This window comes from Cardiocondyla obscurior, linkage group LG04 (genome assembly GCF_019399895.1).
Source record: "Cardiocondyla obscurior isolate alpha-2009 linkage group LG04, Cobs3.1, whole genome shotgun sequence".
In the NCBI taxonomy this organism is placed as follows: domain Eukaryota; kingdom Metazoa; phylum Arthropoda; class Insecta; order Hymenoptera; family Formicidae; genus Cardiocondyla; species Cardiocondyla obscurior.
Window position 1 is genome coordinate 10,336,424 of NC_091867.1, and position 22,345 is coordinate 10,358,768.

The 22,345-nt window shown below is 45.3% G+C and overlaps 1 long non-coding RNA gene across 1 annotated transcript in view; it reads left to right on the top strand.

Annotated features, from left to right (window-relative positions):
* The window catches only part of LOC139101819 (uncharacterized), a 49,243-nt gene extending 27,108 nt beyond the window's left edge, over positions 1 to 22,135 (top strand). The window contains exons 5-6 of the long non-coding RNA XR_011545634.1: positions 1,309 to 1,352; positions 21,990 to 22,135. This is a non-coding gene — a long non-coding RNA (uncharacterized lncRNA). The remainder of the gene's footprint in view (positions 1 to 1,308; positions 1,353 to 21,989) is intronic.
* Positions 22,136 to 22,345: the final 210 nt, after the last annotated feature.

Sequence of the window (22,345 nt, forward strand, 5' to 3'; positions counted from 1 at the left end):
TATATATATATATATATATATATATATGTATACATATATTCATATATTTGGAATTGGTAAAAAAATCCGAAAAGTAATCGAAACAATTACGTCAATAATTTTTATAGTTTCATCGTCTGTTATCAACCGCGTCGAGTCATTTGACATATTAATAACGCGCCTTTATCCGGCGCTGCCGAAGAAATAATATGGTATAACAATCAAACGTGCGATTCCAGCGATTATAACGAAGCTACAGTCCCCCAACGTCACATCATCCCCTATAGTTAGTCATAGTGCAGTCCCGACCGCGGGGACAACGATGTAGCTCGTGGGTAGCGACGCGTCGGGACGCCCCCGTCTCTTCCCCCCCTCCCCCCGTTGTCGCGCGCCCTCGAGAGCGGGCTCAATTCAATTTGAGAAACCGAGGAAGCGAGTAATCATGGGGACAAGAATCGAGCGTAGTCCATTGCTCTGCCATGTGCACGGCCGAGCGTATGTATTTTTACCTTCCTTACGTCGCGCTCGCACAATGCAGGCACGAGCGCCTGCGTAGGAGCGCGTCCACTTTATTTTCGGTGATCAACGGAATCCCTTCCAGAATTAATTTTGGCGCCAATGAGGCCGTATTTATGCATAGCTCCGCGAATATGCGGAAAGTTTTCGCGTTCGTTCACGCAAGCGGTGACCCCGGCGGTGGTGCGGCGAATTTACGCTAAACCGCGAACGCGCCAGATGTACGATCTGTACGGGACAAAGGAAAATTCTGTCGATGCTATCTTTAAAAAAAAAAAAAAAGAACAGAAAAAAAATTCTTTCAAATGACGTTTTAGAAAAGTTCGTATTAGGAGTCGTTCGATCGACGGTGGTCAATATGAGCGGAAAACAAAAATTCTCGTAGTCTGTCAGATTCGCAATCCATGCCAGGAAAGACGAAACATCGTTCGGCGCCGACTCTCTCTCTTGTGAAAATCCACGGTAACTTTCATACCAATTACAATGACTTCCGTTTCGTGTTCCGATATCCATTGGGAAATCGGAGCATCTTAAATACTGTGACAATCGATTGCTCGGTATATTTTTTTTTTTTCATGCCTTTTCTTTTATTATCTTTTCGAAGATTACTAGCTCGTAAAGAAAACCTCGCGTTCGTTCGACGTCTGTACTGCATGCGCAACAAACGTGAGCATTGATCTTCTTCACGTGTAAAGCGCAATTAAAATTTTTATTTAAAAAAAGAAAACTTTTATCTTTTTTTTTTTCTTTTTTATTAATTGTATTAATTAATATATTGACATGTCTACAATAATTTTTTTTTTTATGTTACAGTCACCGGCAGATCTCCGCTACTCCGCCGAAGTCCATGCAGATTGGTGAGTAAGCATAATTATTTTTTTCTGTAGTTTGTAATTAAGACCTTTTAAAAAATAGCGCACAAGAAGCGTGCGCATGGCTTCTTCTAATATTACTAAAATGTTAAACGCCGTATCGGTTATCGGTGACCGACGATAAACTTTTAGCTTCGGTTACATCGATAAAAGAAAAATTTCTCCTTTGAAATAAAACAAACCTAACTCGCTGAAGAATAGAAAGCATATCTAAGAAAACGTATAAAGTACCTATACATGAAAATATATACGTGTGTGAAATTATACGGGTATTCTTATCACAGTCTCCAATTGATGGCGTCGCGCAGCGGATATGGAAAAAAATAACAAAAGCATTCTGCGTTTAACGTGTTAAATATTCTATCTAGCGAAATTTAGGTGAATAAAAAATACGCTCAAGTAAAATTTAGTTCGAGTAAACAGTAAGGGGTAATTATTTATTAACGCTTTTAAAGTTTTTATTTGTCAAAACTTATTCAATTTTCAATAATTTAATTTGATTCAATTACGTTAAAAAAAAAAAAACAGATATTATTGAAATAATATCGATTCTCTTAAATTATCTCAAACCTTAATAAATACTTCTTCTCGGGATCTCAATTTACAAAATAAAATTACATTTGTGTTCAAATGTCGAATAAAATTAAATAAGACTACAGAAATAATTTTTAGATAGCCAGTTGCTATTATTTAAGCCTTTGAGATATGTTAGTACGCAGGAAAAAAAAAGAAAAAAAAAAATGAAGAAGATTATATGTGTATGCGATATAAACAGGATCGTTACACGCAACAGCGACACTTTCACTGTGTGCCTTTAGAAACATCCGATGACTATTTTCACCTCGCCGGCGGATCTTTTCTAAATCTTAACCGTTGCAGCTAACGAGAAACACGTGTTTATCACTAAATTTAGTATTAACTCTAATAGGAACGGCCGGAATCGTAGGGAAAGGGAACTAAACAGTGTTAAGGGGTTATCGCTTGAAACGGAGGCGCCGGCGTGTATTGTAGAAGCCCACAGTTTTCGGCCAGGCGCGATTCCTCGTAAAACAAGCCGCACGTTCTCGCCGCGAACCGGAACCACGAGGAGGCCCCGGCGTCACCGATCGGACCTGCTATTTAGGTCCTACGTTGTAAGAGGAGGAAGTGCGCAGGAAGTCGGGAGAGGAAGGGCTTGCTCGCGTGCAGCCCGCGTGGCCTTGCGCTATAAACAACTTTCAGAAGTAAAAAGAGAAAGAAGCGGGCGAGCCCCAGGGGGAGGGTGGACGCCTAATAATAACGCAAATATGTTCATCGTTCATCGCGGCCCCGCGTCACACGTGCATTACTTTGTCGCGCATGTCCGTTTTCTTACGCGCTCTTCACCTCGCGCGCCAGCTTCTCCCTTTCTCCCTCCTCTCCCCCCCCTCGTCAGGTGCGCATTCCGATCGATACAATTTCGCCAATCTAAGATGTGATCTATGTATATGTCACGGACCGTTTGTGAAATCCGGCTCGTATACGGGATATGTGCCAGACATACGCAATTCCTCGATAGTGGATTCCTTGTTGAATTTTAAGTTAATTTTCCCTCGGCAAGGATTTCGCGAAGAAGCTGCTTTTTGCGACGACGCGGCTTGATGATCGAACTTTGCATTAAATTTCTATCGAACAAATAGTCTGAAAGTATTTAAAAAAAAAAAAAGAGAAAAAGAAAGAGACGTAATCTAAAATAATTCTGATTGAAATGTGAAATATTAAACATAATTTATCGTTGGTCCGAGTATCCTCTCGTAATCGATTAAACTCTTTGAGGCTGAATATACGCTCGCAATCAGAGCGCGATTAACAGCTGTAGATCGTGAAGATCGCGTATAAATCTATGCAAAGACAATAGGCAGTACTTGAAGATGCAAATGGTTTTAAAACTAGCTCGTAAAAGTAGGCTTTCTTTTATTAGACTTGCCTACTTTTACCGATTCCTTTCACTGAGACAATTTGTACGACATTGCACTCTTGAGTGCTAAATTTTAGTCTCTCAAGCGGCTTCTCGGTTCTTCGAGAGTCTTGAAAATGTTCTTACGTATGTACAAGACAACCCATTGGCATGTAGGTACAGCAAATAATACCCTTTAAACATCATAATCTCAAAACTCGAATTAGGAATATTTACGTCTTACTTTGAAATCCAAAAATCTAAAAAAAAAAAAAAGAAAAAAATCCTTAAAATTCAATGCAATATTTTATTCTCGAAGAGAACGTTGACAAATATCTCGGAAGGAAAGTTGTTAGATTTCCGTGGTATCGCGCGCCGGACTTGATATCAAAATCCCGACGAAGTAAAAGAAGTTTTGCAATCGGGCGAGCACGCACGTTGCGCGTACGAAGAGAGACGTCTTCATTGACCAGTTATCTAGGTAATGTTAACATTGTGCCGTGCTGTGCGCTATGCACCACGGTATTATGGTTCACGGGGAAAGATAATAGGCCGGTCGGGTCACTATGGCGACATTATCCCGTTAGGCTTGAAAGTATATTTTCTACTGGTTGTGGCAATGACTGCGCCGTCTTGGGGCCGAGGCGGTCGGCCGCTGACGTCGCGCGGCGAAACGACGGGCCGAGGCTTACCGTCGAAGATTACCGCTTCGGCATCTGAACCGTATTCGGTCAACGGCTGGACAGGCCGCGTATCGGCGATATTAGTTTTATCCTCGCTCGGCCGCGTTATGCCTCGCGCGTGTAACACGCACACACGATAAGTGCGACGAGTACTCGCGAATCGCCACGTGATTCTCTTCTCCTTTTTCTCGCTCCCTCCCTCACCCCCCCTTCGTCCCCTTTCTTCCCTCCCCCCCCGTCGGCACCGTGCCGCACCGTTTGTTCCTCTTCCTGCATTCCCCTCGGTCGCGCATCGCCGTTTCGCGCTCTCCGCGGTCTCCTTTCGAAACCGGGAGATCGGCATTACACGGTGTTTACACTTTACTTTCGCGTTACGTATCCCAGTTTGACGTGCGTCGACATAACGGTGCGCAGGGTGATCAGCCACCGCGTCATACTTTCTTCCCCCCCCCTTCTCTCTCCTCCTATTTCCCAGATTTAACCGTACTTCAACGAAATCGGAAAGGATGCATCGTTGCTGCGAACTTAAAATTCGGTGGGAGCTTCTTCTTTTATAATTATTTAGGCTTGATCCTTTGCGTTTCTTCTCCCCCGCCTTCGCTCGACACCCGCCGGCACAATAAATTAAGCGGTTGTAGAAACCATTTTTTTTTTTCTTTCCCCAAATACGAAAGCGAAAAGGCCACCGCACAAGATTTTTCGGCTGCTCTCGCAGGCAATAATATTGGCAAACTTTGTAAGCAGCGACAATGAGAGAAGACATCCGCTTCTGTTACTTCTATTGTCGACGACAGGTCGGCGAAGACCCTTCTTAACTGAGTGCTACCATAATGCATTCCCTTAAATGCGACACGAATCCGCAACAAAAGTTTCGAGACAAGATGCCGCGCTTGAAATAAGTGCTGCTAAACTATGTCCAAACGTCCCGCGATGCGGAATTTATTACTATCCTTCCGAACCTTTGTCGATAAAATCGAGACGACAATTTTTTGTTGAAAGTATTAAAAAAAAATTAACGCTACGTTAAATTAAATTCAAGTCTTATTGTTAGAGGTGTCGATAAAAAAAAAAAGATTGAAGCGTAGCATTCCTCTCGTTTTCCTTTTGATGATATTTTTCAGGCTGTCTTAAATTTTTTATTTCACATACAATATTGTTTTTTTTACAATTTCATATTTATGATATACTAAATCGGCGTTTAACAACGTCCGCATTACTGTTTCATCGGTTTTATCAATGTTTATTCTTTTTTGTGGTTATTTTTGATGTTCTGTGAATTTGATTTCTTTTTTTCTTTATTTATTTTTTTTTTTTTTCAAATATATATTTGCCTAACAAATCGGCAAATATATTAATCACGAATCAAATATTTAAAATCACGTTGTCGATATATTACACCACATTTACCGATTTCAATGGCGAGACCCCGGGGCGAGATAAATCATTCGAGTTTGGCCGTTTGTGTGTAGAAATAAATTGTTTAAGATCGCCCACCACGAAGTCAAAAGCGTTCCTTTATTGTTTCGCGGGCATTAGAAGAATCTTTTGCCGCCGAGGAAGATCAGACGGCCGGTCCCGCTTTTGAAGCCTACGGTGACTGTCCTTGATAATTCGTTTAGCACCCTCGGGGTGATCGACGATTTTCAGGAATAAGTCGTGCGATGTCGACAGCTGGTCCACGCTCCTTTTTACACGCCGGGAAGAATAAAGGAAAGAAAGACGCGGAGGCTTATGGCATAATAGGCAAGCGCGCGGAACACTATCCGGACTCGACATCACCTCGTCCGTTCATCCATGCCGGTCTACGTGCTATCCGCACATCTGGTCATCGCTCCCGCCTCAACTATTCGTAGTCGTAGCAGTCACTAGCCGCTACCGCCGGCCCATCTACACCCCGCCGAGCAAAGTATTCGAACTATCCCCGGGATCAATCAAGACATCCATACGATTTCTATAAACCAGTCCGTTTCACGTTAACCCTCACGTCACTTGATCAAAAGGATTCGTCAGAAATCGAAAAAAGAAAAAGAAAAAAAAAAAGAGGAAGCTAAAATTACGAGTATTCGTGAAGATTTAAAAGTGATCTTAGGATAATTTAATAAACACGTGACTTTCAAACACATGCTCGTGTTAAAAAATTTATTATTTTTAATGATACCGCGGTATACTGATGTTAAAAGTTGTCGTCTCTGTTGGTTTTTCTTTTTTTGTTATGTCTTTCTTTTCGCATTTGTTGAGCTTAATTTTTTTTCTTTCTTTTTTTAACGTTGCACATTAAAAATAATTAAATTACCGAGTGCATTGATCCCATAGCGATTCAATTATTACGTCATGTTCTGCTTGACTTATTATTGGTAGCGTGGACTGAATGAATAAATTATGTTTAACCATCGCCATACTGCATGTTAAATCGCATTTAACCAATATTGCACTGTGACTTGCGTCACTCTACGATATACGTTTAAGCAAACTTGAAGCGAGAGTAACGCGGTACATATAAAGCAAAAATACTTTCAACAAAATTTTTTCTCATAACATTATTTTAAAAAAATAAAAAGAAAAAAAAGAAAGAATTGGCGTTGGAGCCAAATTTGGATCTGCTCGTAAAAGTTTTCTATCCGCGCGAATTAATATAAAATAATTGTTTAAAAAAAAAAAAAAATAATGTCTCGAAAGCGGTCTTTGTAAGTCACGAAACGACGCGGCGGTTGCGTGCAAATGTGGCATAAACCACGAAAGTCGAAATCAATCTCGATGCCGGCTTGAAGCCGACGCTAAACGGCACTACTGTGCCCACTCGAAAATCGAATATGGATACCCATTCTGCCTGCAGGGTGAATCAATAGCACTTCACGCACCGAGCATCATCGGTCTGACGTAACGCAGAAATCAATGTTACACGTATATCATCGTGGACCATCATTATTTCGCGTAATTCGCCCAGCGCGATCGATAGTGGGGCCATGTATATGGGTACAAGTGCGGCCGATTCTCGTGTGCCTGGGCGTTATTTGCAAAACATAAATAGCCGACGTACGTGGCATACGGAATTGCATTATCGAAGCGCTCTTCATATTCGGAGCGGCCGGCGATAAATAACGGCGGGGGACAAGAGAGAGAAAGGGAGAAAGAGAGCCGGGACATAAAGCGAGAAGAGGTGAATAAATTCAATCGCCATTCAAAACGCACGCGAACAATTATATGCCGAACGCACGTAATTAAAAATCTATTGTACGAAGAGCAGCGCGGAGATCCCTCCCCCCTCCTTCTCTCCCCCCCGTCCCGCGCGCGAGCGAGCTAAATAATTATTTCATTACGCTCCGCGCGCAATATTGGGTCACGGTTTATATAAACAACTCCGAGTGACGGCGTCGTTTGCGTCGCAAATGCCTGCGATATTTATGCCGCGAACGACCGTGGGGTGCGCACGTCGCAAGCTCGTGATAAACAGGTCCCCGCCGTTGTTCCGACGCGTGACCGACGCAGCACCCATCGCGTAAGATCGAGCCGTATGTCATTATGGGCGATCTCGGACGTGGCGGCCGCCACGTTAAAGTCGTTTGCCAACGTGGAGGAAGAGGATTGCGATCGTACGTCGTCGGCTCTCCTCCGCCGGCGGACGTCTACGTTCGAGATATCGAACGTCACTCCGACCACCCTAGCCATTTCGAAGAAATATGGGGCAAGGCCGACACCTTGGACCAAGAAGGGCGCATGTCTACTCGGCAAACTCTATTAGTTGACTATACAGTTAATTCGAGAGAGAGAAGGACAGAGGGAGAGAGAGAGAGAGAGAGAGAGAGAAGGTCGGAGAGAGAAAAAGACAGAGGATGAGGAGAGGAAAGAAAGGGTGGAAAGAAGGGATCGCGTACACGATGCACACGGTCTTCCCGATGCTTACGCGTACAATGCGCGCCGTATGTACGACACGCGGAGGTGGAGAGGGACGAGAGGGCGGCGGAAAAGGGGAAAAAAAGAAAAGTAAAGCGGGAGAAAAGGAAGAAGAAGAAAAAAAAAAAAGAAAGAAAAAGAAGATGCCACAATTATTCGCAAGAGAACGCGACGCGTAAAAGTGAGACGAAAAGAGAACGAAGGGGAGGATGGGGCACCGACGGACGAGGATGGATAGAGAAATAGGGGAGGAAACGCAGGGGGTGAGACGGAGAGAGGCAGAGATGGGAGAGCCGACGGTAGCCATGAAGAGAGAAAGAGAATAGGGGAAGCGAGCGTAGGGAGTGGGGCCCAACAGCGGGGGTTACAGGGAAACGGGGGGAGGGAAAGAAGAGAGACGGACGACGGCGGAGGAAAGAGAGAAGGACGACGGTGGAGGGAAGGAAAGAGGGGAATAACCCGTGCGCGCGTACCAGACTGGCGCGCGGTGCATACGTTCACGGACGCGGGCTCCTGCCTCTGCCCGCACCTATGTCGCTGCGTTACACATTGAACTAGCGAGGCGTATTGAATATTAAACCAATAAACAGGAGAGGAGGAACGGTTGCAGATGGTCGAGGACACTTGGCAACGTCGATGCCACCGCCACCATCGCTATCGCTATCACCGCCACCGCCGCCGGATGCACAGGATGCGAAGCCAGTTGGAGGCTCGCTCGTGGCGGTGTTGTATGGGCACTGCGCGCGAAGGGGAAGGAATCCACGATGACGACAGCACCGCTTCGGCGCAGTATAGTTTAGGGCCGGAAAAGGACGAAAGGAGCGTAGAGAGGAGGCAGGCCGCCGGAGAGAGAGTAATCCTGACACGTAGAGCAGAGTGGGATCAAGGGGGGGAGGTAAAGGGGGGAGTAGAGAGGAGGAAGGAGAGGGACAAACGAAAGGGGTAAGCCGCGGGCGCCGAGCGTATCGGGGAAATAACTTGATGTTTGCGCCGAGAAGTTTTGCTCGAGTTTCGCCAAGTTACGCGGAAGGCAAGCCTCCGACTCGCCGCCACGAGAGAGACCGGCGAACGTGACTCTCGCACATGCCAATCGGTCGGTGCATAATGCACGCGTATATCGCAAAACTGCAACGATCTCCGCGGCCGGTCGGTCGCAAACGCGCCGTTGACTGGCTGTCCCGCGTCTAACTACACGTTTCCCTTTGCAGTTAAACCAGTTGATTGCGACATTAATAAGTAGGCTAATTAAAAAAGCGACCATCTTCCACTTACGACTTATCGGACGACTGTTAGAAACACGACCGAGCAGTTAATAAAATGTCAATTAAAAGTATACCCCGCTGAGATCGCGCTCATCCTCGAGGCCCGGATTATTTTTTTTTTTCTTTTTCTTGTCCTCTACTACTTCTCGCATACCGTGGCTCTCTATTCAATCTTGAATTAGATTAGACGGATAATTACTTCTGATTAATAATTTAAATTGAAACGACGATCATCGCTCTGCGCCGGCAGATCAATCTCCGCCGACACGAGCCGCCCAAGTAGTCTCGCGTGCATTTGCTGTCGCAGCAGCGGCAGCAGAAGCGATCAAAGGAGCGCTAAATCGTCAAGTGGCAACCCGTCGGCGAAGGTACAATTATACCGAGCAATACACGAGAGCGATGCGATTCGACGAAGGGGAGGAAGGAGGGAAGGGGGGGGAGGGAAAAGCACGGGAACCCTTACAACTATGTAGCGTATCGTTCCGGCAGGAAGTAAGGCGCGCTGATAGCGCCGACTCTGTACACGTAGAAAGATGGTTTAGGAAACCAGAGGGAGCGAGGGCGAGGGAGGAGAGGGCGGGAGCGAGATAGCGAAGGAAGTGGTGGAGGAGAGTCTGACCTGGATGGGGTGCGGAAGCGATGGCCGACAGGGGTAGAGGAAGACGGCAACACGAGTACCGAGAGTACTTTACAAGCACTTCCCACCCGCGCGCGCTCTCCCTCTAGCGGGTGTCCCGACTTGATCGATGGCAATCCGTTTATCGCGTTACCCTAAAACACCAAACCGCTCTCCCGAAAATAGCAGCGGGGTATATTGAGGCGTTGAGAGATCCAATTCGAGCGTTAATCCGCGCATAATTTCTCGTGCCCTTTTGCCGCGCTTACGAATTGCGGACCTTCGCGTTAATCGACGGGCGAGTTGAAACCGGCTACCGACAACCCTCCGGTTTTTAAATAAATTATTTAAAATACGCGTATCGATACGTGTGATTATTTTTCTGAAAATGGAGTAATCTGTTTTTTTTTTTTTTTTTTTTTTTTTTATTTTTTTTTTACCGCGAAACGCACTCATGTATCCATTATCTCTCTCGTATATCGCCCCGGCGGACAAATCGAAACGTCGAGTCGAGGGATTATTTGTCGCGGGAGCAAATAAACAATAAATCGAACAGGGATGAGGCGCGGATTCGCGTCGGCGGCCGACGTCGTCGAGTGTGTCACGGAAATCTTGAAAGCTTTTTTTTTTTAACGGGAGGGAAAAAGCGAGGCGAAATGTGCTGCTACCTGACGATGAATGCACGAAGCGTACGTGGTACGTGCAACGCCTGCAATGGAAGGGAACGCATTTTGAAAGGCCGGAAGGACGCGCGCGTTCAACCCCGCTATAATCTTCACGCTCACTTATCGTAAGAACCGATCGTTAAGAGATGCTTCGACTTCGTAATAGCCTTCCCTCGTGCGTTACGGCCGGGATCGGCTTGCGTAACTAGAGGGGCATCGCTTCTTTTTTTTTTTTCTCTTTCTCTTTCCTTTTCTTTTTTTTTTTTAACGAGGGCATTATTAATGTTGCGCTAGATGTCAATACCCTTCTCGCTTCGTGTCTTCATGCGGGAGGCTTTGACTAAAAATACTGAGGGACAGGCGCGCGTGGGACTTGTTAACCGATGACCGCCGACTTTCTCTCGATGACATTATCGTTTTTATATCACGTTCCGTGAGCGTTTCGTAGACCGAGATCGTATTTAAGAGAACATTCAAAGGGGACCGCCGGTGGGGCCCATTGATCAACGTGGGATCCGCCGCGGTGGACCACGGTATGCACCTCGTCGCGTTCTTTCACCGGAGGAAAAACGGTCCCACGGACAAAGGGGAATCTCGTGCCCTCCCATGTAACACCCTCCCACCCGCGACGCGGTTGTCCCGCGTTTTAGACACCGCGTGCAGATGCTGCGCGCGCCGTCCTCGGTCCGCGACGACGTTTCGTTCCCCGTACGCGGTGTTTATTCATGCATAAGCCAACGACGGCAGCGGGCAGGTCACCGCCTCAAGGAGCCAGCTTAATTCCTCGTCCTTGCGAGCCACCCTGTATCGTGCGCGAGCTGTAACGTCGCGCTCGGAGCGCGCGCGACCGAGAAGGAAGGAAGGAAGGAAGATGGGTACGAGAAAGAGAGAGAAAGGTGAGGCCGGCGTCGGTCTTTTCGAGGACCGTGAGCACGGAGGAGCATGCGAAGACGAGGAGGAGGGAGTGACGAGTGGCGAGAGGGATCGACGGGGACCTGGCTGGAAGGGATGCACTCGCGCGCTCGATGACGACCTGGTGGGGGGACGGAGTGGACTCGGGGGTAGAAGCCGCGGATACCAGGCGGAGGGGCCGCGGCGTTGGGAGGAACGAGACCGGCGACCCTTTGCTCGCTCGCTCGCTCCCTAGGCGAGAGAGACCCGAGGAGGTTAAAGAGGGGAATCAGGCGCGACGTCGACGAGAAGGTCACGCACCGTAGTCGCCACACTATTTAAATAATATACCATTTCTATCTGGCCGCTCTCCCTCCTCCCTTCCCTCCTCCCCCTTCCTCTGCGCGCTCGTATATCCCGTGTCTCGCGGACGAGAGAGGAAAAGATAAGGAGAGAGTGAACGCGAGGAGCGAACGCGGGAGAGGACGCCACGACGGAGAGGTCGAACGGAGTTACGTACGGGTGGGGGAAGTAGGATGCCTCTCTGAGATCCGCAGACTCGAATTCCATTGCCCTCCCTCGCGGCAGCGAGGCCGGTGAGGGTGAGAGATGAAATGACCAGAGGCGAGACCGGGGAGAAAGGACCGCCGGTTTATCGGAATAACAATGAAGTTGCGCGACGCGGGCGTCATCGAAGAAGTTATTGTAACTGGAGTAACCGATGGACCAGATCCACGGAGCGGCGTGAACGATTCCCCCGTAATGTCGTCAATTGGCCCGATCAGCCCCGGATGTAATTGGATAACAGGGGGAGGGGGGCCGATAAGATGTTTCGGAAAGCCCGACGAGTATGTGGAACATGTAACATTTTTGAAAAATGATTAGATAGTAAATAACGGCGATACTACGAATAATCCCATGGCAATTTCATTCGGCCGTTTATCTCTTCTGTCATCCATAACGGATTTTCCCCCTTAAGTGATAGACTTTGATCACTTCCTCCTCACTTTATCGCTTTTCCTTGTCAAGCTTTAATAATAGGAAAAATAATAATAAAATTAATCGTCCGCTAACAGGTTATATTACAGTATCCATTATAATTTTAAAATACACACTTTACGTGTACCAAACATTTTATTATTTGTATCTAAATATTTGAACAAGTCTGAAATTTTTTAGCTGAAAAAGAATTCCGAATTTCTTCTTTCAAATTCATGTCTTCGGGTAAGTTAAGAATTTTGGAGATCTCCAAAAATTAATTAACCGAGGAAATATAAAAAAAAAATTTTTTAATTATAATAGCGGATAAAAATAAAATTTCGTCACCGCTGACAAATCTGATAACATATTACCATCGTGCATCTATACTGACGACTTTGTTTACGTTCCTCGAATACGTGAGCGTGCATATGTTTGTCATTAGCTCATCAGAGTCATGACTCAGGCGGTGCAGCGAGTCGTGCGACGAAGGGATTCTTTCTTCGTGATTCCAGCGTCGGTATCTACCGTGTTCTCCGCGCTCGCTATCCTAGAGTTCACCGTCTAACACACGCACGGTCGGATACTACGCGCTTTTACGGTTGTGCACGGGCGCGCGCGTGTGCGCGCAGCGCCGGTTAACACGTAAATGATCGCGTTGCTGGGTTGTTGCTACCACCAGCTTGTTGCCCAGCGGCCAGAATCGCTCGCTTCGCGAAAGACAACTCCGCGCCGACAAAAGCGGCCTCAGTTCCCTCGGTGAACATTTCCATCCGCGCAAATGCACACGCACGCACGCACGCACGCACGCACGCACGCACATGCGTGGCTGTTAGCCGCGCGCGCTAGAGAATGCATATTTCCATACGTGGCAACTACCGTGCCGAGTAATGCGAGGATAGGCTAAGATCACGCTGGCCGACTCTCGCGGAGTCCTTACGCGGGGCTTCGCGACGCCGCGAAAATAACGCGCGGTGTAATTGCCTGGCGAAACTTTCCAGTCGTGACGAACCGCTCTTTAATGCGCAATGCTTATGCGTAATTACGGTATGCGGCCGGTGGCGGGGATGATAATTAAAATTTTCTGTACGGCGAGTTAGTTCCGCGATGCGTTTCTCTCTTCTCGTAATGAGGAATCGATCGCCGTCCATCGTCGATGATCACCGCCAACTAGTATCGCGTAACATACTGCGACGATAATCCGACGCTGCAAACTGGATCCCATAAATCACTTTCGATAGTAATGAAACTCGTATTACGGATGAAAATCATATTACGTTTCGAAAATACTTAAATCCGTACGGAATTATACCATTTTATGGACGTCCCCAAAAATATATGTTTTTCAAATTCAGCTTTATGATTGGGGAAAAAAAGAAAGAATGAAATAGAAGATTAAATCTATCTCGTTAAAATTTGTAATTTCTTAATTTAACGATAAGTAAAATTTAATAGAGTAAGGAAACGAGATTTTTGACACAGACGCAGGTTTTATGCTCGAGCTCGGTATGTTAATCATAAAAAAAAAAAAATAAATAAAAGGAAAATCCGCTCAAATATTAACTTATTATATGTTAATGAATTTAAAAAAATGTGACGAAAAATTTAACTGTATATTTTGTACAACTAGGACTTACGATTTATATAATTATTTTTAGTTTGACATTATTCGATTCCGAACGTGCACTTGTGGAAAACTATAGCAACAGTTTTACGCGAACGTTTATCGTCTCAATCGGGTACAAGGAAAGTCTTCCTTAATCACGACATAAATGTGCATCGCGGGAGCTGAAAAATATTTATACGAACGTCGCGCAGTGATCAAGGTCTGTCTCGATAAGACAACGACGTCGTATTATTGCGTCGACGCTGTTGAATTATAATCAGTCTATACAAACGCGAGGTCATCTTTGCACATTGTGATTTTACACAACGCGATTTCGTCAGCAGGGATCATTATTTCTCATAAGATCTGAATATCATTTATTGCCTAAAAACTATGAACGATTTGTCGACGTATAATATGTCGCAACAAAAATTCTAAAAATCCATCGGTATTAAATTGATTGTGATATTATACGATATACATATGCTACATCGAAAAAAATCATACGAAGCGTATTAAAGAATAATTAAAAAAAAAAAAAAAAAAAAAAAAAAGATAAAAATAGAAACTAAGTGTAATTTAATCATTTTTGCAATTTATATTTCTGAAAATTCCGAAAAGAGGATAAATTATTCACTTAAAAAAAAAAAAAAAATTTACATACATAAATGCAAAATCCAAAAAGGATTTAATGGTATTTTAATTACCGTGAAAAATTACGGCGGTACGCGTGACGGAATTGTAGTCGCGCTATTTGCGACAGATTGTTTAAAATATGGGTAAGAGAAAGTATCGGCAAAAATCATATTTCCCAGCATCCGAATATCAGTGGGCATCCCTGCACGTCATATCCGCGCGGTTCGCACGATCGACAGCTTCGATACGGGAGAAAGTCAACGCTCTAAATGTCCGAGAGTGAAAGATCGCTCGTGAGAGTCGCCTCCTTGTTGTCGGGAGAGTCTCGCGCTATGCAAGCAGCAGACGCCCGCAACAAAGTGGAAGTAGTTTTACGGTCCACTACCTTTTTTCTCATGGGTCGCCTGCGCCGCGTTGAACTACCGTTCCTTTCGCGCTGAAAGATGTGCAATTTCGATTAGACGCTTGTTAATTTCTGCGCCGCGGCGCCGCGTTGATTTAAAGTTATTTACACTTTCGCGAGCGGTCCCGCGAAATATTTCGCGTCTCGGCGAAGCTATTTTAACGCGATTGATGTCGCAGGACGTGCGGAAAAGAGCGACGAAACGGTGATATACTAAGCTCGTTCGCCGTCGCCGGATAACGAAAACATCTTATTTTGTAGCTAAATCAGCGGGTGACTTTTGCGGCGTAGCGGAATACAATGGAACGTCCACGTCCGTCTTTCTCTTATAGAAAAAGAAAATAGCCTTCTTCACCTATCAAACATCTCGCGAACAAAAATCACTTGAAATTTTCCGGGAGACAAGTAAAGTTTTAGCAGCCGTCCTACATATTATATATTTTGTCACTTTGACATTTTGCGTCTACCCTTCGCGTCAATTTTTCTTTGCCCTTACAGTTTTTCGAAACTGCTGGATTTTAAATAAAATAACTAATAACGCTTTGCACAATACGATACATGAATAAGCAAACGAAATTTCAATAAATTCATGTAAGAAGTTAAATTATGTTGCAATGGGAATATTTTTTCTCTCTCTTTTTTTTAATTATTCTTTGAGAGTTGAAAGTGTAGAAAGTAAATTCCAAGCTGGCGACGTGCTTATTTCGTTTCGACTCCTAATGCATATATTTTTATCGCGCTTAATGCTTGCAACAGTTTGCTTAATAATTCACCGCGCGAGCATGGACGGCCGAGGCGAAATTTCTCGGATCGCACTTCTCAACCAGATCCCGACGTAGTTAACATTGATTGCGAAGGGTGATCAATACGGCTAGTAGCGACGTACGGCTATCACTCGAACGCCATAAGGGTTCTATTTTCACCCCCGTAAAGAGCGGGGCTGGCAGGGCGATCGAGAGCCGGCCGGAGCGGAGAGAAGCGCAAAAGAAAGGCAGTAGGGAGACGAGTGACGAGCGTCAGAAAGAAAGAGCGAGGGCGCGAAGGGTGGAAAAACGTGGGGTTCAGGGTGGAGGGGAGGGGGGGAGGGGGAGGAAAGCGAGACGGGGACGAGCGTGCGAGGCCCACCGTGCGCGCACGCCATGCTACGCCACGCCACGCCACGCCGACATCGCGCCACGCCACGCGACACGTGAACCGCCACTAACAGTGGACAATGAAATTACTTCGGCGTGTATCGCACGGTATTGATCCATTCTCTCTCGGTCTCTCAACTGGCCCCGCCGCCGCATCTGTCTCTCACTCTCTCTCTCTCTCTCTCTCTCTTTCTCTCTTTTTCTCTCTCTCTCTCTGTGCCGTGCCGTGCCTCCGAGTCGCCGAGTCTCTCACCCGACGAGCATGGCGTCGCGTGGATTCTTACGTGCGCCCCGAAGTCTCCCGTAACCCTTTCCCGCCGTCGACGGTGCTCCGCCAACACGCGACGCTCCAACCCCCCGACGCCGACATCGACGTCGCCGCATCGACTAACTCCGCTGATGGGCCGCCTCCCCTCCTCCCCCCCCTGTCGATGGGCTTTCTCGTCGAAGGGGGTCGGTCCTCTTATCGCGAATAGATCTAAAGGAAAGAAGCTTTAATCTACTTAGCAAACATTTACGTATAAAACATTGTTCCTCGAACGACCCGATGAATGGCCATATCGCTCTTTAAAAGTTTAAGCGAAATATCCACCTGCGAGCGCCGCACACGCGGGTTTTCGTCACCGGAATAACGCGAGCTTTACGTCAATTTCAATTACATAATTGTTAAGTGGAAGAAAATAATTGTTGGAATCGATAATTATGACTCTCGCGTCGCGCTTTAATAATGTCACTTATATTTATCCTCGTTATCGATTATTAGCGATATTACATATAATTATGCAATAGATATTATCGATCGACGATTGTGCGCGGGGTATGCAAGGCGCGGTGCACGTACGCGGTGATTTTTAACAAACGTACGTTAAAACTAAAGTGACACTTGATCGACGACGGCGGGACGAATCGTCGGTTATTTAGCTACGTGCTGGGCCGCAGATCAACGTCCAAAAGAGTTAACTAACTCGATCTGTAAACCCCCTTGTAGGTCGGTTACGCTCGGCGCATTTGCACAAGGGGTGGCTGTGTATAAAGGACGTTTCTGAAAGCGCCGCGCTATATGCGCACCTACGACCGGGTGTATCGCGAGGTTGAGTTACGGAGCGACCTGTTTTATTAGCTTCGGGAAGCACTGCATTCTTTCCTGTTCGAACTGTAACCGCATGCGCCAAGCGACGACGGACAACCCCCAGGCCCGTACGTGCGAAGCACCTCGGCCGCAGCTACCCCCGAAAGCTACCGGTCGCTTTGATCAGGCGAACAAACAAAAGTTGCAAAATAAGCGGGCCGAGAACGGAGGCGGTTCATATCTCTCTTCGTCGGATAGGCAAGCCGGCCCGGCGACCATTCGTCATATTTAAAAACTACGAGAGATCGATAACTAAAAACATAAATCGGATTTTAATGACTTTTTCCCATTTTTAAATAAAACGGATTAAGTATTTAGAGGACGTTTCCTCGAATAGCTTGGGAAAATTGAAATATTATAATTAAGTATCTGGAAAACAAATCGTGGGAAATGTTATACATCCGAGAGGATTTGTTAAGAAGTGAAGGAGCTCGGTGAGAAATTTTTGTCGCCGAGCGTTCTCGGGGAATATTCGATCGCGGACCATCGCGATACTAATCATTGTCCATTAATTTGAGGGACCTTTTGTCGAAGTCCTCTTATTTAATTCCTTGCGTCCGCCCACGACTCTGTTGTTCCGTGCCACTATTAAATATAAAGTTAACTGGAAATTACGTCAAATCTGCTATCGGTGCGCTCATCGATCACGCGCGCCACCACGTGCGACATTTATGGGATTTCCCACTTGGATTTATGACCCGGACGAATTTTAATCCACCTTTCAAACGATGAAGCTGATTTCGGCAAGGTAATGCAATTTCCAAATGCGAGCACGTTTTATCGAGCCGGTTGCTACCCGAACTGAAATATGCTCGGGCAAATTTCGTATTCGTACTCTTCCTTGTAGCATAAAACATAAATCCCTCTAACGTTCCCTGAACGAAACGACCGCAAAAATAGTAGTGCAATCGATATAAGTCATATGCACTTATTCGAACACGTAATTCTGTGAAAGCGAATTATTCAACATTGGATGAAACGATATATATATATATATATATAAATATATCGTATAAAATATATATATAAATCGTTAATTCCGCGGTTTAAATTATTTGTGTTTTGAATTATAACTATAGAAACCCAACTGTCAGTATATTTATATGTTTGTCTTGAATTATTATACATACATGTTCTAAAATACATATATACCTTACGTTATCTCGATTCGGAAACTCGTTGGTTAGCTCAGAAGTTAATCGATTTCCAATTCTTCTTAAACTTTCTGTCGAAGCTAAAACTGTAATTATAACGCATTACGTTGACATATGCAGTCTTTGAAATATTTCAGTCCACGCCAGGCAGCATTAGTATATAGCTGAACGTTATAAATTTTTTTTTAAAAGAAAATTCAAATAAAACTTTTTCCTTGAAGCGCCGCGATAATAAAGGCACGTGTAGGCGCGATAAGACGAGTGTTTGCATAGAAATAAGTCGAGTGTCGAGCTAAAACTGGGTGACAAATGTACACTTGCATTATAATAATTACACGCGTTATGTTAAATGAAAGGAAATTAAATTAGCGAAACGAAATTTGTCGGCTCGAGTCAAATGGTTTTAATAACATTGCCGACGCCGCGTGCCGTAAAGGAAAAGATTTATCACGGCGCGCCTCGATCGCGAGGCTGCGATCAGATGCGATTTGACGTTTGTCACTTTATGCGGGGAATTATAGCAGCTATTCGTCGCGGCGGTGAAGGGTGGTGAAAGGTAAAATAATCTGCGAAGCCGTGCATTTCAAATAGCCGGCGCGTGCAATTTCAAACGCTTTTCAGAACGAAACGGCGATAGAAACGCCGGGAGATTTCCTACGTCGAAAAGTAAATAGGCAGCCTCGGAACTTTCGGATGATAGTTATCTCGGCGGGTGATAATCCGTCATTAATCCGCGCTGGTACGTATCAATCGCGCTCGCGTTTCGCGTTATTTTCCCGCCGACAAATTAATACCATCCGGCCGCGGAGCGGCGGCGCATTTCGCGCGGGCACGAAAGGATCGTTTTCGCTATTTTACGTTTTCACCCGACTTTTGCGGTCGCGTTAACGCCGGCCGACGTTACGCGCGCGGACGAAGAAAGCCTCCGCATTAAAATCCGCTCGGTGGCATTCGCGAGCGAATGGAAACGCCATCATGGGCCGGGACTTTTATCTCGGCGCGACGCTTCGGTAATTTGTCGAATCGCGCGAATTGCGCTCTCGCGACGGCGAATGATTTAAAATGCACGCACGGCTCTCGAAGGTCCTCTCCCCCTTGCCTCCGCCTTTTCTTTCTCGAACAGTATCGCTCCGTACGCGGGACGAGAGAGGGGGAGGCGGACTACCTCTGCGATAACGATGCGACCTACTACCGCACCTTCGAGCAATAATTAGAAACTGTTATCCTCACGCATGTTGCTCCGTAACACTTTGTCCTGCACGTAGCCTTGAGACGTGGAGGACGTCTCGTGACATTCCGTTATTCAGAAGCTGGGCCTTCAGCGCTTCGGAGCCGGAATAACAGATCTCAATGTTTTCCCGATAATAATCTCTCGCTGATTTTTACACGAAAATTTAATTCCTGTTTTGTATAATATATATAATTTTTTTTATTACGTTTTCAAGCCCCTAAAATTTATCGAATTACAATTAATAAAAAAAAAAAATCACACGGTTGCGCAACTTGAATTATAATTGGAACGCAAATGAGACTGCTTTGCAATTAAATTGCAAGTGAGCGAAAGGATTTTCATTGGAGTTTCGTTTCGGAATGACGGTCGAGCGTTGGGGGATCCAACTGCGTTCGCAGCTACGGCGCGCGGACTCCGCGCGACTTTTTCCTCTACGGTCGTGATTATACAACCGACAATCGATCTCTTTCGTAAATCTGGCGAGATCTTGTATCCGGCACGCGCGCGCGCGAGCGCGCGCTCACGAACAATCGGAGTCCAATGGCTCGCGCGCGAGAAAGAGTGAAATCAGCGTTGCGGCATACCGCGCGGCGGTACCGAGGTTTCGTCTGTGGTGGTTTCAGCGCGGCCTGGCCTCGTCGAGGCGGGGCAGGGCAGGGCAGGTGGGACTCTTGGGATCTCTCCTCGAGACTCGGTAGGACTCGTGGCGATTATCGAGAACGCGCGCCCAGCCACGCCACCGAGAAGCGGACGACGACGACGATCGAAACCGAGCGAGGCTCTTCTCTGGCGGATAGGCCGAAGGAGACCTGCCGTTGCCCGCTGTAAAGCACGCCATTCGGCAAAAGGCTCGTGGAGGAAACGGGATAACGCGAGGGTAAAAGAGAGAAAGAGCGAGAAAAAAGAAACGACGACGCAGAGGTCGAAGGAACGGGGAGAGAGAGAGAGAGAGATAGAGCCGGAAGGAGAAAAGAGAGAATCCGAGCGAGGGACGGAGACGTGGGATGCGCGGTTGGTAAGAAAAGGCAAACAAGGCAGGATAAAGCCCGTTGAACAGTGATGAGTTTCGTGGAAAGAGCCGACAGTCCGGGAAGAAAGAGAGACTGTGCCTTAATCCCGAATCGAAGGCCTTACCCGAAGACTCCTCTCTCGAATGTACCCATCTTCCCAGGCATTTCCCGAGAATTTCCGAGATTTTTTGACGGCAGACGTTCTTTGATTTTCGATTCCTCCTAATAGCCGAAGCCCGCGATATCGAATTCCGTGAACGAAACGCACTCTTCGATTCAAGATCTCTCGAGAAAGGAAATCTTTTTCCTTTTTTTTTTATTTTTCTTTTTTTTATTTTCTTTTTTTTATTTTTTTTTTTTTAAGATTTTATAATTTGAGCCGCCACGAAAAAAAAAAGGCGAAGGAGAGAGCGCGTTACAGATCACGTCTTCCCTAAATCCGGTGCTTGAGGCAGGAGAACAAGCAGACGTATACTATACGGAAGAACCGCGATACAAAGACTTTATTTAAGTATCAAGAGAAAAGAAAATAAGCATCTTAAAATTCTGATTGGCTCAATTTTTACTGCGCTACATATTATCTGCGTGTCTTCGTTATATTTATCTGTAAAAGAAAACACATATAATTTTTTACTTTTTTTTTATATTTTTTTTAAAGCGATTTTTTAAAGGTCTTGAAAATTTAAAAGACTACCGATAAGCGTTCGCAACTTTTCACCACTTGAAGTCAAAAGCACGGGGAATGTTAATCGACATTTGACGCTTGCCGGAACACGTTAATTGCAGGCTTGGATATGTAAATGATTGCGAGGAAAGGGAGACGTGTATCGACCTTGCGGCGTATTGGGACAATGTGAACTCGATTGAATTTTCTTTGTTTAAAATTTAACGAGCGCGTTAGCTAAAACAACGTATCTCTGTAAGGCGTTCCGGTAGTAGCGCCGAGACAACTCTCCTCTTTTTCCGGACAAATAAGTAACCCGATACACGTATGCACGTATATCCGTGTCTCCATACATATCCGGTTTTATTATTTAATCCTGGAGAGGGGAAGTCAGACGTGATATCCATGGAGATGTATTGCACTTTGTGTTCGCTTCCGTGCATGGGTTAAATATTCAAATGTTCCACTATGCTATTTTATAATTATCTCGTTAGCGAAAATATCGTTAATCTTAATTGACACGTGAGGGAATAAATCACTCTTTAGAACGTATTATAAACTTACATTTTTATCGTAATCTTTTTTTTTTCTTTTATAATAAAGATTAAAAATTAAAACAATTTTCTAAATAAAACGTTAATTAAAAAGGAAAAAAGAAAAAAACAAAATTTCGTAAAATAAAATTAGATAATTTATTCATTTTTACGTATTACAATTTAAAACTAATACATGTCGTATTTTTTTTTTTTTTACAGAGAGCAATAAACAACGAGTGCTCGCGAGGAGATACTTGGCAATAGGCTTATTGTGAAACGCGCAAGGATATGCTAATTTTATTACGCAATTTGGTAAGTACATGCATAGCACATAAAATTAAATATGATGTATAGTTATGCTTACAAAAATGTGCATTAATTTGTAAAAATTAAAATTTTGCTAGATATACATTCGCGTTGTACATCACGCATGATATATCGCTACGGGTTTGTTCCGATGTCACGGTGGCAAAAAAATTATTATTCATTACGATTAATGATTTTGTTTCTGAACGGTTTGCGCGCTGCTATCCGCGTCCATCCTGCTTCGCTTGCTGACCAAACATGTGTTCGCA